The sequence below is a fragment of the Sus scrofa genome, chromosome 14, assembly GCF_000003025.6.
Source record: "Sus scrofa isolate TJ Tabasco breed Duroc chromosome 14, Sscrofa11.1, whole genome shotgun sequence".
In the NCBI taxonomy this organism is placed as follows: domain Eukaryota; kingdom Metazoa; phylum Chordata; class Mammalia; order Artiodactyla; family Suidae; genus Sus; species Sus scrofa.
The window spans coordinates 92037823-92058192 of NC_010456.5; the positions used below are offsets into that span (position 1 = coordinate 92037823).

A 20370-nucleotide genomic window follows, 5' to 3' on the forward strand; every position below is an offset into this window, starting at 1 on the left:
ATACAAGTAACATACTCAATGATGAAAAGCTTTTTCCTTGAAAATTAGAAACAATACAAGGATGTCCACTATTACCCCTTTATTCAACACTGTATTGGAATCCTAGGCATAGGAATAAGATAAGAAAAAGAAATAGAAGGAATCCAAATTCAAAGAGAAGAAGGAAAGCTGTCACTATTTGCAGATGATACTATATATGGAAAATCCTAAAGTCTCCACCAGAAAACTACTAGAATAAATGAATTAAATAAAGTTGCAGGATACAAGATTAACATACATAAAGCTAGTGCTTTCCTATACACTAATAATGAGCTATCATAAAGAAATTAAAAAACAATCCCATTTACAACTGCCCAAAAATAACAAAAATACCTAGGAATAAACTCAAGCAAGGAGGTGAAAGATCTATACTCTGAAAACTATAAGACACTGATGAAGGAAACTGACAGTGTAAATAAATGGAAATATATCCCATGTTCATGGAAGAATTAATATTGTTAAAACATCCATACTACCCAAAATAATCTACAGATTTAATGTAATCTCTATCAAAATATTCATGACATTTTTCTCAAAACTAAAAAAAAAAAAAAATTATATGGAATCACAAAAGACCCCAAATGGCCAAGGCAATCTTAAGAAAAAAAGAACAAAACTAAAGGTATCATGCTCCTTGGCTTCAGACTATACTACAAAGCACAACAATGTGATGCTGGCACAAAAACAAACATAGGAATCAATGGAACAGAACAGAGAGCCCAGAAATAAACCCACAAAGCTATGGTCAATTAATCTACAACAAATGAAGTAAGATGGAGAAAAGATAGTCTCTTCGATTATTCATGCTGGGAAAACTGGACAGTTACATATGAAAGAATGAAACTAGACCATTTTCTCACACAAAATACAAAAATAAATTCAAAATGGATTAAACATCTATATATAAGACCAGAAACCTTAAGACTCCTAGAAGAAAACATAGGCAGAACATAAATCATAACAATATTTTTTGGATCTGTCTCATAAGGCAAAGGAAACAAAAGCAAAAATAAACAAATGAGACCTTTAATTAAATTTAAAAACTCTCTCACAGTGAAGAAAATCATTGACAAAACAAAAAGACAAACTACAAAATGGGAGAAAATATTTGCAAATTATATGACCTATAAGGGGTTAATATCCAAAATACATAAACAGTCCGTGCAACTCAACATCAAAAAACCAATCCAAAGAAATGGGCAAAACGACTGAATAGATATTTTTCCAAAAAGATATATAGATAGCCAAAAGGCACATGAAAAGATGTTCAACTTTGCTAATCATGAGAGAAATACAAATTAAAACCACAAGATATCACATCATTCCTGGGGAAGTTAAAGCCCCATTTCATTGTTGGGCTAAAAAGAAGTAAAGGAGTAGGGTCTGAAAATAAAAACATTCTCCAAAAAGGAAGAGAAAGAGTACCAACAGCCAATCAGAAAAGTGAGCAAATAACAGGGACATTTCACTGAAACAAAAATGCAAACGCTTTCAAATATGGGAGAATATTTTCAATCTTGCTCTTGAAAGCAATGCAAAGCTACACAATGATATTTTTTCACTTCTTAAATCGGCAAAATTCAAAAATTTTGATAGCAAACTGAATGATATGTGTGGTGAAATAAACAACCTCATATATTTTGCAGGTGGGAGTGCAGACTGGGGTTACTCTGTGGAGAGCAGTCTGGCAACAGCTCTAAACATGTGAAATCCTTTGACCCAATAATGCTACTTCTAGGAAGTGAGACATGGTATTTTTTAACATCAAAGGTCTGAAAACAATCTAAATGTTCCCAATAGGGGATCGGATAAATTATGGTGCAATCATACAATGGAATACTAATGCAACATTTTAAAAGAATGCAGTAGAACTGTACATTGCGACATGGAAAACTCTCCAAGATGTATTGTCAAGTTAAAAAAAAAGGTCCACAAAAGTATTTTGCTAAGCTACCACTTGCATATAAAAACATAATACATAAATAAATGCTTGTACATGGGGAGAATATGCCTGGAAGTCGGTAGCAGTGACTGCATGTGGCCAAGAAACTAAAATAAGAGGCACATAAACCATTAAAAATGTGCATGTGCACATATAAATAAAACACTTAAAGTTCGCAGAAAACGTTTACTGCAGTTCTTTTTGTATTGTAAGATTATGAATGACTTTTCTTCCTTGTAGTGTTTTGAGCTCACAAATATTCCACAGTGAAAATGAACATGGCTTGAAAGAAAAAAGCAGGATTTATTTTTTCCTTCTCAGTTATCTCCACCAAACAAAAACACCTGGTCAGTTCACTCAGTAAAAACACATCTTTTGCTTGCCTGGCTCTCCAGCAATCCTCTGCTCTCCTGCTCAGGTGTATGTTGGGGGTGAGGAGAGTTCCACTTACTGTTTTTTGCAGGTAAAGAAAGGCCTTCCCCAAATGGTGCTACTATCAGAATTAAAGACAGAGTTATTTTGGTGGCATTCTTGGCCTTAAGAGACAGGTTTCCTGTTAATACTGTTTTGACTTAGATTGTTTGGGTCTTTCCAGCGGGAGACCAGATTTAGATCAAACACACAGGATCCTCCTGCTGAAACAAGAAGGGCCTGGAACACCCAGGGAAGTCAAAGCCCCGTTTTTCAGAGGGTGGGAAACGGGTTTGGGGCTCTTTCTCTGCTGCCTTGGGAGGCCCCAGTGAAGAAAGACCTGCTTGACCGGAGCCACACAAAGCCAAGGCCACAGGGCCAGCAGCTTGGAGGTGAACGCATCCTGGGCCCCCGACAGAAGGCAGGTCCCACTCCATGGCCCTGGGCCAGGGTAAGGAAGCCCACAATGCTATATGCCAAGTATGAGTCTTGGTAGGGTTCCTGCGTGGAGCCTCCTTCTGGGTTAAGGCCTGCCACTCCTTAGCCACCAGTTAAGCTGGTAGCCAGGAAGCCTGGGAAAATGGGAGCAGAGAAAACATGAGGGAGGGTCCAACCTGGCCCCTCTGAGACTCAATCAATAGGCAGGAAAGGATGCTAATGAAGGGCCTGGGCATCCCAGTGGGAGGCACTGAGTAGGCCTGCCTGCCCCAGCCCAGGGTAGGAGACTGAGATCCCAGTGTGGATGCACCTCTCTCTGTGAGGTGGCTCTCTGGATACCCCATCCTGGACTAGCCCCAGCCTCTGAGGCTAGTAGGAGGATACCAGCCTGGTAACCAGAGACCCCAGAGAAACTGAGTGCTCTAAGTGGGACCTACTCTTTATTCCATTTGTGGGCTCCATGTTCTCTTTGCCAGGCCTGAGGGAGTGGATGCAGCATCTGAATTTTCACGAGAAAATTCATTTTCGCTGAGTTGGTCCTGATTGACAATGAAACCTTCAAAATGGGCTTAGAGCTTGGCTGCAACTAGCTGACATTTTCCTTCTGACAAAGCCAGGAGTATTTGTTTCCAAGACCTTTCCCTCTGAATCTTTGTTTGAATGTGGACCTGGGAACTGGCATCTATAGTCTCTTTCCTGATGAGATCTTAAATCATCCAAGTGACTGTGCAAAGGTGGCCTGTGCTGCCCAGCCCAGGCCTCTCATAAAAGGGTGCAACTCTTTAGCCCAGAGTCAGGAAGCTGGTGTTCATCAGCAATTAAACAAACAGCCTTCCAAGGACTGAGTGCAGGTCTTTCTTCTGAGACCAGGGAAGCCTGGCCAATATGTCTTCTCTCATTGTAGATGACAAACTGTGAAGAAAAGTCTTGACGTTTGGCAAAAGTTCCCCTTCCCTTGTAAAGTTAATAAAAGAAAACCATGTGTTAAAAAACGAGCTGTCCTTTTCCCTAACAATCCTGTATCCTGGGGCCACTGCTCCAAATGTCAGAGAAACATTATGCTTTAGTGAAGCAAAGAGACAAAAATAATAGAACAAGATAGAAAGAATTCAGAATTAAAAAAAAAAAAAAAAAAAAAAAGGAGTTCCCGTTGTGGCTCAGTGGCTAACGAATCCAACTAGGAACCATGAGGTTGTGGGTTCAACCCCTGGCCTTGCTCAGTAGGTTAAGGATCTGGCATTGCCATGAGCTGTGGCATAGGTTGTAGACGTGGCTCAGATGCAGCGTTGCTGTGGCTGTGGCGTAGGCCAGTGGCTACAGCTCCCATTAGACCCCTAGCCTGAGAACCTCCACATGCCAAGGGTGCAGCCCTAAAAAAGACAAAAAAAAAAAAAAAAGAATTCAGGAGAATGTTCCCTCAACACACATGCACATGAAAATGCCTTTTTACATTAAATAACTATGGCCTGAATTCTTTGCATTAGTGGTCCTCACTTGAGGCTCTATGCAGCATATGTACTTAAGGGGACAAATGACCCTCCCCTTAGTACAAGGGGAGACTGGATTGTCTGAAGTCCACCAGTTCACTGCCTTCCCTTTACCAGTCATTGGTTCAAGCTTAGCTATGTGACCTGAGCAGCCCAAGCAAGTTATGTCTCATAGCTACTGCTTAGAATGCTGGAAGTTTCTGCCTTTCCTTGGACATCATAGCATGGGGAGATAAAGTCTGGACCATTTTCCAATAGGAAGAAAAGAGCTCAAGACTTAAGCCCAGAGTTGGTGGGAATGTAAAATGACATAGCAGCTATAGAAAACTATGGTGGTTCCTCAAAAAATTAAACATACAGGGTTCCTGCTATGGCTCAGTGGGTTAAGAACCCAACATAGTGTCTGTGAGAACACAGGTTCAATCCCTGGTCTTGCTCAGTGGGTTAAGGATCCATCGTTGCCATGAGCTGCAGCGAAGGCTGCAGATGCAGCTTGGATCTGGCATTGCTGTGGCTGTGGCATAGGCCTCAGCTGCAGCTCCAATTCGACCCCTAGCCCAGGAATTTCCATATGCCTCGGGTGCGGCCATGAAAAAATAAAGAAAGAAATATACGATTACCTCATGATGCCGCAACTCCATCTCTGGATATATGCCAAAAGAAACAAAAGCAAGACTTGAACATATATATGTACACCCATGTTCACAGCAGCATTAGTCACAAAATATTCACAAAAGCCAAAAAGTGGAAGCAACCTAAGTGTCTTATTAGTGGATGAATAAATAAATAGTATGTGGGATATACATACATCAAAAATATTACTCAGCCTTCAGAAGGAAGGAAATTCTGACACGTGCTCCAACACTGAACCTTGAGGACACTATTGGAAGTGAAATAAGTCACTCACAATAGGACTAATACTGTATGATTCCACTTATAAGGTTCCTGGAGTATTCAAATTTGGAGAGACAAAGTAGAATGGTGGTTGCCAGGGGCTAGGAAGAAGGAGAAATAGGAAGTTATTGTTTAACAGGTACAGAGTTTTAGTTTTGCAAGATGAGAAGCCTCTGGAGATGGGTGGGAGCAATGGTTGTACAACAGTGTGAAGGTACTTAATGCCACTAAACTGTACACTTAAATTGATTAAGATATTCAATTTTATGTTATGCGTATTTTACTACATTTTTTTTAAAGAGAACTAGTTCCCCATACAGAGGTTGGCCAAGCTGAGAGAACAGCAGAGAACTAGACCTGGAGTCTCCAAAGCTGGCCCTGAAGGTGATCAACTCACATATTTCTGTGGTGTTTTAAGCAGCTTGGTTTAGTCTTTCTGATACTTATGCATTAAGCCATTCTTGCTGCCCTATTGTCATGAAAGAAGACACTACTATTAGCTTCTAGAAAACCAACCCGGTGGAGCTTCCATCCAGCACCTCCCTCTCCATCAGATAAAGCCCTGGATTTGCCCAAATGAGATTGTCCTGCAGGTGACACATTCCAATTCCTAACCCTCCACAATTCTTAACCCCTGGATGCCAATGAACTTTACCTACTGGATTCAGGCTACACCCTAGACTTTTGGAGGTCATTACACAGAACCTCCAAAATTGTATGCTCTGTTCCTATTATGACTTTATTAAGTTAACATTTGTTAAACAGAGCTCAAGGTGCCAAGGGGTGAGCAGAGATTCAACAACAGACTGCAAAAGAAACTGAAATAGAAAAAAGTTTATCACTTGCAGGTCCTGGAGGAAGAATATGGCATGCCTTGAGGGGTTGTATGGGAACGTCAAGGCAAGGTACAGGCAGAAAGAGTGACAGGACCCGAGGTACATGCCTTTATTAGGGTGCATGGGTGAGTGCTTTGGAGCTCCCAGGCTAGGGGTAGAAGGGTCAACTCAATCCAAAGAGCGAGCTTTTGCAAAGTCCCCCTGGGGGTCTCATCTAAAAGACCCATAAGGCATACAGGCTCTGGGAGGTAGGGGGAAGGGTTGTTGGGAAATACCATAGCCATAACAGGAATTTACATTTGCTGGTGACTGGGCTGCTATCAGGGTTATGTGCTCACATAGGTGGGGGAAATGTTAGTTCAAGGTCCCTGCAGAACACATGGTTAAATAATATGGATACAAAGGCAGCAGTGATGCAGAATAGTTTAGCTAAACTCTCAATAGCTCCTTTATCACAATCTACTATCCTTATATTCTTCTCATTTTCTCATCCCCACATGCCTACTCTACAGCATTCAAACTCTGGACTCCACTTTCCAGCCTAAACATTATGATGTCATAAATGATAACTTCCTTAAGTACCTCAGCTATGTTTAGCAGTCAGTTCTTTCACCTTTCTCCTAAGTGGCTCCTCCTTAACTGCTCTCCTCAACACCCCAGGCATACCTCTTCCACATGACATGTCTTCTTTTTCCTGTGTTTTCAAGTTGTCTCTCTCCCTCTTTCTCTCACACTCACTCTGATTTTCAGCTTCTTTCCCATAATCTATAAACACACTCAAGTCTTCCCATGTTTCCCATGGCTAGATAAGTTCATTTCTTGATCTGCTATTCACATCTAACTGCCACCTTATCACTCTTCTTCCCTTCAGAATCAAGCAGCTCAAAGTATTTGTCTGTGTTCCTTGTCTCCATTTCCTAACATTTCCAGCTGACAATAGGCTTCCAGCCCCAGCCACTGCAATGGAAACAGTCTGATAAAAATGGCAATAAGCTCTTAGTGGCTAAATCCAGAGGATCTACTATCTAGTCAGCCTCCTCCCTGAATTCCCTGTCACATTTGTATGCTTTCCTTGGTATTTCCTGCTCCCTCAGCTTCCAGAAATACTGCTTATAAGCTGTCCTCCTACCTTTCTGACATTCTTCCCAAGGCCCCTTTGTGAGAACCTCCCTGAAAGGATGGAGATTGCAACAGTCTTTTCCCACTTTTCCCTCTACAGAGCCATCCCAGTGATTTCATCCAATGCCCCGTGTGCAAGAAAGGGCTGACTCAGCAGGTCTAGGATCTTCAAACTGTGAACCTTCCAAAGTGCCCGTGCCTGCCTCCTGGAATATATCTAAGCCCTTGGAATATCCTGCCTGATAGGAGTGTCTATTTTTCAGGATGATGCCAGGTGCTTTATGCTGACAACGTAAGATATTGTGGGGATCATAGGCCACACAGTATCAATGTGACCTCTGAAGGGACTGAAGACTAGTAGCCACAGTCATGTGAGCACCCCCTGGTGATCCAATCAACCCTCCCAAATCCCTGGACATCATGACTTTGGTAAGATTCCCTGGGTGGCAACACTACATAGGTGTTGTCACGCATCATTGCTCGGATAAGTACCTTCTGCACAAATGCACTGGAAAGGACAACCAAAAGCTTTTGCCTGAACTCTGCCCTCACAACTTTTGCCTTTGCTGATTCTGTCTCCCTCTTTCACTGTAATAAACAATAACCATGAATATAATGGCTTTTCTGAGGTCTGTGATGACTTCCAGTGAATCACTGAGCCTGAAGTTGGTCTTGAGGATGCCCAATACAATATACTAAGTCATCAGAAGTCACATATTGAAGAGTCATGAGTCCATATTTTTCTCCTGTATATCCCTCCTGAGTACCAGTTGTACAGAAAAATTACAACCAGCATGTCTCAATGGTGCTAAAAATTCAATTTGTCCAAGCTGTATCTCCTTATATTTCTGCTCCACACTCAGTTCTCCTCGTTTTGTTGTAAACCCAGCCAGCCATGTCTAAAATACGGCAGTTATCTTACATCCCTACTTCTCCCTCAGCTCCCAAACCTAATCTGTGAGAGCTACTCGCCAACATCTCTAGATGTTTCTCTTCTCTTCACACCCACTGCTTCCCTTGAGTAAGGCCCCACCATCTCACCTGGACCATGCAATCAAAGGAAAACTAGGATTCCAGTTCAAGCTGGTGAAACAAATATTACAGTATGATAGGTATAAAAATAGTATGAGTCCATAATAGCGAAGAAAACGGCCATTAGTGAAAAGGACATTTCAAAACATTTTAGAGTTAAAAAGTGAAGTGAGGTAAACAGATAAAATGGAATAAAGAGAGACTCACCCCATTGCACAACATTCAGAGAAGCTTTGGATTTGGATCTTTTAAGAAGAGTTGATAGGGATATTTTTAAAAGAAAGTGAACTTGGGATCACTCCAGTGAGGCAGAAGATTGAGCCTCTTCTCATTCAGGGATCTGGGGAATCTATCCCCAGCTTCCCATGCTCATTCTCTGAAATGACACTTGCTTATTGCCCATCTCCTGTCACAAACTGAAAACATTCAGCTATGCTGTCTTCATCAGGAGAGAATCCCACCTGTAGACATTATAGGATGAAACCTCTATCAACGTGCACCAAGGAACTGAGTCCTTATTCCTAAATATGTACTGTTTGACTTGTTACCATGGGAATATGTTAATTTATATTATTTTGGCTTAAAATATTGCTGAAAAACTGGTTTCGGTACTTTCCAGTTTAAAATTCTTCATTGGCTCTCCATGGCTTTCAAGATAAAATTCCAACTCCTTTCTTGGCATCAAGATCCTCCTACTCCAGACCATTTTCTCATCAATCTCTACTGGTATTTTACATTCCATACATACTGATGATCTGGCAATTTTATGTTTCTTGGCCTTTATTCATGCTGTTCTCTCTGCTAAGAATACACTTCTCTCTACTCTTTATCATAGGCAAACATTAACATGTCTCAAGATTGAATCCAAATTAAGTGTTTAGCGCCAACCCCCTCTCCCCCAAAACCATGTAAAATCGTTCCCTTCTGCACGTTTTTGTCATTGTTCCTATGATACTTTACTGCACTTATAAATTTACCTGTCTGTACTTTGTGCTCCAAGAGAGCATAAACCCATATCACCCAGGCCTAGAATACAGGAGATGGGATTAGGGATTGGGCTTGGCATTCACTGTAGGTCTGATATTGGCTCCATCAGTGCTCTTATGTAAGTAAGGAAAAAGGAAACAATGATACTAGCTACACTGTAGGATTTTTGTGAACATAATAACAATAGATTAAATTTATATATTAGCTCTCTTTCCTATACCTCTTTTCTCAACTCTAAGACATTAGCATGAGATAATGGGAGAGAGAAGGAAGGCATAAACTTTGCTGAAGAGACTATGTTAACAAAGAAGCTGAATTTGTAACAATTTTATAATTTTCAAGAAAAGGCATCTCCAAGATCAAGGTAGAAATCATGACCATATGGTACAGTGATTTCCCCTGGGTCAGTACACCTGGGCTCAGATTAGAGGATACATGTTCATGCCACTTCTCAGATAAGTCCTTAATTACAAGCTCTCAAAGAAGCTGGTCAACCTTACACCAGCCAGAATGGCCATCATCAAAATGTCTACAAACAATAAGTGCTGGAGACGGTGTGGAGAAAAAGGAACCCTATCACGCTCTTGGTGGGACTGTAAGCTGGTGTAACCACTGTGGAAAACAGTACATACATACCTCAGAAAACTAAAAATACAACTACCATTTGATCCAACAATCCCACTCCTAGGCATCCATTCAGAGAAAACAATGACTCAAAAAGACACATGTACTCCAGTATTCATTGCAGCACTACTTGCAATAGCCAAGACATGGAAACGACCTAAATGTCCATCAATAGAAGAGTGGATCAAGAAGATGTGCTACATATACACAATGGAATATTACTCAGCCATTAAAAGGAATGAAATACTGGCGTTTTTAGCAACATGGATGGACCGAGAAATTATCATGCTGAGTGAAGTCAGTCAGACAATGAGACACCAACATCAAATGCTATCACTGACATGTGGAATCTGAAAAAAGGACACAATGAACTTCTTTGCAGAACAGATACTAACAGACTTTGAAAACTTATGGTTTCCAAAGGAGACAGGTTGGGGGGTAGGGGGATGCGCTTGGGATGTGAGATGTAAATCCTATAAAACTGGACTGTGATGATCATTGTACAACTATAAATATAGTAAATTCATTGAGTAATAAAAAAACTTTTAAAAATAAATAAATAAATAAGAAGCTGATCAGATTCTTTTCATGCCAGTGAGAGTTTTTTATGCCAGTGTTGTTAGTTAGATTGTAGTAATAATGACAGTTATAACAGCAAAGTTATCACAGCCAGAGCAATAGTACAGCAGAAGAAGGAGGAGAATTGATATTGAGTATATACTAACTGCCAGGCCCTGTCTAAGCAACTTACATTATATAATACATATTATCTCTATGAGATAATTACTAGCAGCAATAGTATTAACAGTAGTAATAGTAGTGATCTCTAATATTAATTGGGTACTTAGCATTTGCCAGGCTCTAATCCCTTTATAATTATTAGCACATTTCACCCTATGAAAAAAATTACTATTATTATTACTATATTATCTATACACTGCTAGTGTACTTCCACTTCTGACAAAGAGGAAGTAACAAAATCTTGATTTACCCTCTTGTCTGAACCAAAAAAAAAAAATGGAAAGAATATATGAAAAGACACTGTACAACAGGCAATGGAACACAGTGATCCCTGAGAGACATGAAAGAAGCTGAGGTGATTCCTACAGCTGTACCACTTATTGGTGGCCTCTCCAGTCACAGAGGAGGGAGATGAATATCAGGGGATTTCAAAACTCCTTAAGTTGAGGAGACAAATCTGAGGAAGCTAGATTATGCAAAACAGCATACCAGATAGAAAAGAGCTTCACAGAGAGAAAACTACAGAAATCAGCAGAGGGTCTCCTTTAAATATTTAGCACAAATGCGAGGAAACCAACCCAAACCTGGGGAAAGGATTAGAGGAAATAGTACCTGGTGCTCACACAGTATCAGGAATATAGCTATTCCCACCAGACTCTAAACATTACAGTTCAAGAGCTATTGGGTAGTGTACTCAGCCTTGGCAGTGGGGAATACTTAGTCTGAAATTAAATTCTGTTCCAGAACCACCTAACAAATCTTAAAAACAAGACCCAAAGGGATCAGACTGTTTCCAAGCAGCTTAAATGCATCTCAGAACAAAGTTCAAGAATAAATACAAGGGAGTTCCCGTCGTGGCGCAGTGGTTAACGAATCCGACTAGGAACCATGAGGTTGCGGGTTCGATCCCTGCCCTTGCTCAGTGGGTTAACGATCCAGCGTTGCCGTGAGCTGTGGTGTAGGTTGCAGACGCGGCTCGGATCCCGCGTTGCTGTGGCTCTGGCGTAGGCCGGTGGCTACAGCTCTGCTTGGACCCCTAGCCTGGGAACCTCCATATGCCGCAGGAGCGGCCCAAGAAATAGCAACAACAACAACAACAAAAAGACGAAAGCGGCCCAAGAAATAGCAACAACAACAACAACAAAAAAAAAAAAAAAAAAGACGAAGAATAAATACAAGGATTTTTTTTTAAAAATCCAGCACCCAAACAGGCAAAATTTATGATGACTGGCTTCCAATCAAAAATTATCAACATGCAAAAAGTAGAACTCATAAAATTTTAAAAATCAACCCATCAACACTGACCCAGAACTGACAAAGATGTTAAAATAAGCAAACAAGGACAGTAAAACAGCTGTTATAAATGCATTTTGTATATTTTTAAATGAGTCACATGGAAGCTGTAAAATAGAGGGAAATGAATTTAGAGGGATGAAAAACACAATGTGTGAGATGATAAAAAAATACTGGGTGTGATTAACAGCAGATTAGGCTCTACAGATAAAAATATTAGTGAATTTGAAGATAAAGAAACCATCCAAAATAAAACACCAAGAGAAATAAAAAGACAGATAAAAATAAAATGAATAGAGAAAAAGTATTTGAAGAAATAATGGTAGAAAATTTCCAAATTTGATTAAAACTATAAATCCACATATCCAAGCAGTCCAACAAACTCAAAGCTCAAGAAACATAAGGAAAAGTACACCAAGGCAGAATATAATTAAATTGTTCAAAACCAATGGTAAAGAGAAAATCTTTAAAAAAATAAAATAAAAGATACATTACAAAAATAAGGATTACAGCACAGTTCTTGTCTGAGACAATGAAAGAAAGATGATGATAAAGTAACATCTTTAAAGTACTAAAAGAGGGAGTTCCCATTGTGGCACAGTGGTTAACAAATCTGACTAGGAACCATGAGGTTGCGGGTTTGATCCCTGGCCTTGCTCAGTGGGTTAAGGATCCAGCGTTGCCATGAGCTGTGGTGTAGCTCACAGATGTGGCTCAGATCCCACATTCCTGTGGCTCTGGTGTAGGCCGGTGGCTACAGCTGTGATTTGACTCCAAACCTGGGAACCTCCATATACCATGGGAGTGGCCCTAGAAAAGGCAAAAAGACAAAAAAATAAAATAAAAAATAAAAAAATAAAGTACTAAAAGAGTCATGAAAAAAAAGAGATCATCACTAAGTAGAAAACAAACTAAAAGAAGACTCATCTAGGAAGCCAGAGATAAAATGTTGGTCTTACAGTTCCTAAAGAATGAACATCATATACAAATATAAATTCCAGTTGGATTAAAGATATAAATGTCAATCTCAATCTAGGTTTCTATACCCAGCAAAAGTATATTTCAGAACTAAAGGTAGGATAAGGGCTTTTCTCAGGAATAAAAGGCTGAAAGAGGAGTTCCCATCATGGCTTAGCAGTAATGAACCCAATAGTATCCATGAGGACAAGGGTTCGATCCCTGGCCCAGGTCAGTGAGTTAAGGATTCAGTATTGCTGTGAGCTGTGGTGTAGGTTGCAGGCCTAGCTTGGATCCCTCATTGCTGTGGCTGTGGTATATGCTGGAAACTATAGCTCTGATTCAAGCCCTAGCCTGGGAACCTCCATATGCCATGGATGTGGACCTAAAAAGACAAAAAAAAAAAAAAATCTCAAAGAGTGTATCACCAGCAGACCTGCACTATAAGAAATGTTTAGAGGAGTTCCTGTCATGGCGCAGTGGCTAACGAATCCGACTAGGAACCATGAGGTTGCGGGTTCGATCCCTGCCCTTGCTCAGTGGGTTGAGGATCCGGTGTTGCCGTGAGCTGTGGTGTAGGTCACAGACGCAGCTCAGATCCCGCATTGCTGTGGCTCTGGCATAGGCTGGCAGCTACAGCTCCAGTTAGACCCCTAGCCTGGGAATCTCCATATGCCACGGAAGTGGCCCAAGAAATGGCAAAAAAAAAAAAAAAAAAAAGAAAAGAAATGTTAAGGCAAGCCCTTGAGGCAGGAAGAAACCGAGACCACATAGACATCTGACTCTACCCAAAGAAATGAAGAGGATCAGAAATTATAATTACATGAGTAGGGACATAAGATTGTGTTCCTATTAACAAAAATAATAACAACATAATATGAGCTTCATAGCATATGTGGAAGTAAAATGTATGACAACAATAGCACAAAAGGCCAGTAGAGGGGATATGGAATCCATCATAAGATTCCAACATTCTATGTGAGATCTATAATAACATTTGATGATATTAAAGATGTATACTATAAATGCTAAAGCGATAATTAAAATAATAAAACAAAGAGCTATAGCACATAGGCCAAATTAAGAGGGAGAAGAGAGTCATTAAAAATAATAGCCAATCTTAAAGACAGCAGTAAACAATGGGGAAATTTTTAAAGATGTGACAAGTAAAAAACAAACTGCAAGATGACAGACTTGCATACCAATAATTACATTACATGTAAATGTTCCAATTACTCCAATCAAAAAGGCAAAAATTATCAAATTGGATTAAAAAAGCAAGACTAAACCATGTGCTTCCTATAAGAAATGCACTTAAATATGAAGATACAAATATGCCTTTATAAAAAAGGATGAAAAGATAGACCATGTTATTAACATTAATCAAAAGAAAGCTGGAGTGAATATATCATTTGCAAATGTTTTCTCCCTTTCAGCAGGTTGTCTTTTTGTTTCACTGATGGTTCCATTTGCTATGAAGAAGCTTTTTTGGTTTGCTGTAGTCACACTTGTTCATTTTTGCTTTTGTTTCCTTGCCTGAGGAGTCATATTTAGAGAGATACACAATTCAACAACAACAAACACAATCCAGTTTTTATTTATTTATTTTTTTTATTTTCCCACTGTACAGCAAGGGGGTCAGGTTATCCTTACATGTATACATTACAATTACATTTTTCCCCCACCCTTTCTTCTGTTGCAACATGAGTATCTAGACATAGTTCACAATGCTATTCAGCAGGATCTCCTTGTAAATCTATTCTAAGTTGTGTCTGATAAGTCCAATTTTTAAAATGAGCAGAGGAGCTGAATAGATGGCCAACAGGCATATGAAAAGATATTCAACACCACAAATTATTAGGTAAACACAAATCAAAACCACAATAAGATATCACCCCATGCCTGTTAGAATGGCTATTATCAAAAAGGCAAGCAATAACAAGTGTTGATGAGGATGTGGAGAAACAAGAACCCTTATACACCACTGGTAGGAATGAAACTGGCATAGCCACTATGGAAAACAGTCTGGAGATTCCTCAAAAAATTAAGAACAGAACCACTGTATGATCCAGCTATCCTATTTCTGGATATCTATCCAAAAAATATGAAAACACTAACTCAAAAAGATATATGCATTCCTAAGTTCATTGAAGTATGATTTACAACAGCCAAAATATAGAAGCAACGTAAGTGCTCACCAATAGGTGAATAGATTAAGAATATGTGATACACCAGCACAAATACATGCATGCAAAATACATGCATGTACAAATGGAAAATCACTCAGTCATAAAAATGAAAGCTTGCCATTTATGATTATATGGATGGTCCTAGAAGGTATTATGCTAAGTGAAGTATGTCAGAGAAAGACAAATACCATATGATTTCATTCGTATGTGAAATATAAAAAGCAAACAGATAAAAACAGAGAAAAGCTGGAATTGGCATATTAATGTTACACAAACTAGAATTCTATATATATCAACTACATCTAGTTAGAAGACAGAAAGTAAAGGTAGATAATTGAACACCTGTCTACATTCCCTCTTGAAATATCTATGCAACAGCACTAAAAGTGAGGTTTCTTTTGATATCATGAACCCAGGAAGACAAAGAAAATCAAAGACAAAAACAATGATAAATTAGCAGCTGGAGATTAATGCTAAATGGTAGCTAATTTACTAAACCTGACAAAACTGACTTTAAAGCCAGAAGTGGGATAGGAAATAGGCCACTTGATTTATATCATTAAATTTCCACAAAACTGAGGAATTAAAGCAGCAGAAAATATGGTGAAGTGAGGTGATGATGGGCTAAAAACAAGAGAATTGACTGAAAGTCTGTTTCAAAAGAAGTTAATCCCTCTCCCCCCACCAGACTTCATATCCTGCTAAAAGTGACTGCGTAGCTGCTCCTCCTCCACACAGCAGAGGTTACAATGTCTATGCTCTATAGAGGATAACACAAGAGGTCAAGGCCAGTAGACAGTACATGGGGCTAAAGGTGAGTATAACACACTGAAAACAGGGAAATTAAGTAAAAGTTTATATACTGAATGCTGAGACCCTCTCCTTTACCCAGCTTCTTCTCTCTTACCTTCTTATGGCAGCCAGGCTTTCTGGCCCCATGCAGGAAGTCATAGAGCCTTCTTGGCCAGTCTGACTAGCTCCAAAGGAAAGATCATCAAAATGCACCAGCCAAGTCACTCTGCAATGAAGACGGTTCATTAATAAGCATATTTATGCCCCATTCTTATTTATGTGCACACAACCACAGTTGAGAATAATAGCCAATATTTACAAAGCACTTATTACATGCCAGGAGTTATGAGGCAGTTAGTATTACAATTCCCATTTTATAGAAAAGGAAAGAGAGACACACAGAATTCAAAGAACATGTTCCAGTCCACATCACTGAGAAGTGGGGGGTGCAGAGCCCACACTCCCCTTCTTTGTCATATATTACAGTTGATGTTTTAAATGGATTTTTTCCCTATCGTGCACTGTCCCTCTTCATCTATGACCATGCTGCCAGGCTTCCAAGAATTTCCAATGTCTCTCCCACACAACCTTCTTCGGGAAGCTCCTAGAGGATGGGCTTTATCAAATGAGGCAGTAAGCCAAATGAGAGGAAGAGGTGAGATCCACAATACAGGAGACTCAAAGCAGAGGAAGGTGAGGGAATCTCAAGATGGTGATGTCAGCAGGCTGAGAAGGCCATCTCTCCAGACCAGAGCAGCTCAGGCTTTAAGAACCACTCCGATGAGAAAACTACACATACAAAATTCCTAATTTGTAGAAGCATATTGAAAGAGATATATACATCTAAGGAAGGATGTGGGGTTGTATTAGTAATTAAAGAGAAAAACTAAGTAAACCAAAAAAAAAAATAGATATTTCTGAATCACTTTGCTATATGCCTGAATCTAACACAACATTATAAATCAAGTATTCTTCAATAAAAAATAAAAGGAGTTCCCTGGTGGCTTAGCAGGTTGAGGATCTGGTGTTGTCACTGTTGTGGCTTGGATCTAAATTCCACATGCTCCAAGAGTGACCAAAAAAAAAAAGAATACAGTAATCAACTATACTTCAATAAAATACTTTTTAAAGTAAACAACTTTTTTTTTTTTTTTTTTTTTTTGCTTTTTAGGACCACACCCATGGCATATGGAAGTTCCCAGGCTGGGGGTCGAATTGGAGCTACACCTGCCAGCCTACACCACAGCCACAGCAACGCAGAATCCAAGACACATCTGTGACCTACAACACAGCTCACAGCAATGCCGGATCTTTAACCCGCTGAGCGAGGCCAAGGATCGAACCCACATCCTCATGAATCCTAGTTGGGTTTGTTAACTTTGGAGTCATGAAGAGAACTCCAATAAAAATTTTTAAAACACAATTATTAATTACAGGGAAAAAAAACAATTCAAGAAGGAAAATAAATTCATCTTAATTTACAAAATGACTCAGTTGCAAATAATGTTTATAATAGTTAAAATAATATAGATACTGGATACTGATCCAAAGATAATGTACTATAACTGCATTTGGAAGAGATTAGAAGGGAAATACAAGTTTATCCAAGAGGGGGAATAGAAAGAGGGCGAGAGGCCTCTACATCAAAAAGTCAATGGATAATATCTACAAGTGAAAATTCCAAAACTACAAATACAGTGTGCTTTGTAGAAATACAAAACAATCAGCTAAAAGAAGTGCAAGACCTTCGAACTATCTCATTCTTTAAAACAAATATATGTAAACAATTTTTTAAACAAATAAAACAGAGTAGGAGAAAAAATCCATTATAACACCAACAATATGGAGTTCCCCTGTGGTGCAGCAGATTAAGGATTCGGCATTGTCACTGCAGCAGCCTGGGACACTGCTGTGGAGCAGGTTCAACCCCTGGCTTGGGGACTTCCATAGGCCATGGATGCAGCCAAAAACAAACAAAAAAAATATTTTAAAAATCTACAATAAGATGTACAAATATGCACATCTTTGATACACAAAACTCTTAATGAGAAACATGAAAGAAAACTTGATTAAATGAAAAACTGTGTCTTTTTACAGGAAAACTAAGCATTTTAAGATCTAAATCCTCCCTTAAATTGATCTAGACATTCATATGATCTCAATTAAAATAAAAATACTAGGGGTGGGGAATGCTTTAGTCTGCTCAGGCTGCCATAACATAGTACCATAGAGTAGGTGGCTTAAACGTCAAAAATTCATTTCTCACAGTTCTGGGGTGAGAACTGTGAGAAATGCAAAATCAGGGCACCAGCAGGACTGGTTTCTTGTGAGACCTCTCTCCTCTGCTTTCTGATGGCCACCCTGCTATATCCTCACTTTGCCTTCCTTCTGGGCACATGCACTCCAAGTGTCTCTCTCTCTTCTTATAAGGATAGGAGCCTACCCTTATGACTTTATTTAACTTTTAGTATCTCCTTCAAGGCCCTTTCTCCAAATATAGTCACAATAAGAGTTAGGGCTTCAACAGATGAACTTTGTGGTGACACAATCCAATCCATAACAGAAAGAATCTGACAAAAAAAGATACTAAAATGAGAATAGCCAGCAAAATTAAATTTAAAAAAGAGTGATGGAGTAGAAAAAGGGGCATGTATAGAACTGACCCTATCTGATATCAGGTTGAACCACATAAAATTGCAATATTCAATTGCTTGAATATTGGTGATTTCATATACTTCAACTAATAAACTTATTCTAAAGCCACAGTACTTACAAGTTTGAAAATTCAGAAATAGATCCAAATATACACAGGAATTTAATATATGACAAAGTTCCACTTAAAATGATGGAAGAAAATATGGTATGTTCTGTAAGTTGCATTAAGACAAGTGGCTAGTAATGTTAAAGTGGATTTTTACTTCATTCCTTAAATTAATATTTAGAAAGCTCTGGAAACAGAGACTGGTGATGGTTATACAACATTGTAAATGTACATAATGCTACTGAACTGTACACTTAAAATGGTTTTAAATGATCAATTTTATGCTACGTATCTTTCGCCACAATAAGAAATGGGTGTAGACAGAGAAGAGTTCACAAGAAACTGAATGTTAGGGGGATAAGCCATTCACAGAAGAAGAAGTGACTGGCCACACCTGTCAGTCCCACGGCAAAACGTTAAAGCTGGATTGATCCTCCCAAATGTCAAAGGTCTGGTAACATGAGTTCCCTTTGTGGTGCAGCAGAAACGAATCCGACTAGTATCCATGAGGATGCAGGTTTGATCCCTGGCCTCACTCAATGGGTTAAGGATCCAGCCTTGCCATGAGGTGTGGTGTAGGCTGCAGACACGGCTCAGATCCTGCGTTGCTGTGGCTGTGGCATAGGCCAGCAGCTATAGCTCAGCTTCAACCCCTAGCCTGGGAACTTCCATATGCTGTAGGTGTGGCCCTAAAAATGAAAACAAAACAAAATGAAACAAAAAAACAATAAAATGAATGGCAAGAGATTTAACAGAAAAAAAAAAAGGTCTGATATCATCTAACTATTCAAAGTGTGGTCTGTGGATCACAATGCAGATTCCAATTCAGTAGGTCTACACGTGACCAGAGATTAACTTTTTTTAATAATGATTTTTATTTTTTCCAGTATAGCTGATTTACAATGTTCTGTCAATTTTCTACTGTACAGCAAGCTGACTCAGTCACACATACATGTATACATTCTTTTTTCTCACATTTTCATGCTCCATCACAAGAGACATAGTTCCCAGTATATACAGCAGGATCCCATTGCTCATCCATTCCAAAGGCAATAGTTTGCATCTATTAACCCCAAATTCCCAGGCCCTCCCACTCCCTCCCCCTGCCTCTTGGCAACCACAAGTCTGTTTTCCATGTCCATGATGGAACTAGAGACTCTCGTACTAAGTGAAATAAGTCAGAAAGAGCAAGACAAATACCATATGATTTCACTTATATCTGGAATCTAATAAATGTCACAAATGAACCTTTCCACAGAGATGCATTTTTAACAAGCTACCAGGTGATGCTTGGTCTCACAAAGTTAAAAGCTGTGGTTCTCAACTTGGGCTGCATGTTGCAATCCAGAGAGACCAGGAATTAGAATCTCTAGGGGCAGAGCTAGATATGGTATTTTTGGAGTTTCCCAACCCGGTTCTAATGTGCACCCACAATCCAGAACTGCTAACATGAGACACATATAATTTTAGAAAGGAGGAAAATCAGTGTAAGGAAACTTTCTTCCCCATTCCCAAGGTTTCCTTTTTCTATGAGAGGACTAGGTCTTGCTCCATCTTTACTCTCACCATATGGGAGACGGAAATCTGGGAAGAGGTTTCCCAAACTGTTCAGCTCAGCTCTGCCCTTTTCTATCTTGGGAGTAAGGCTCCCCACAGAAAGCACACATTTCATCCATGTTCCTCTATGACATGAGCCAATGGTTTTCAAAGTGTGATCTCCAAACCAGCAGCATCTGCATCACTTGGGAACTTGTTAGAAATGCAAATGTGAGGGCCGCACCTCACACCTGCTCAATCAGAAATTCTCATGCTGAGGCCCAACAGTCCA

General features: G+C 39.5%; 1 pseudogene; it reads right to left on the reverse strand.

Annotated features, from left to right (window-relative positions):
* LOC102167823 overlaps positions 1–20370 on the reverse strand; it is a 196995-nt pseudogene that overhangs the window by 44991 nt on the left and 131634 nt on the right.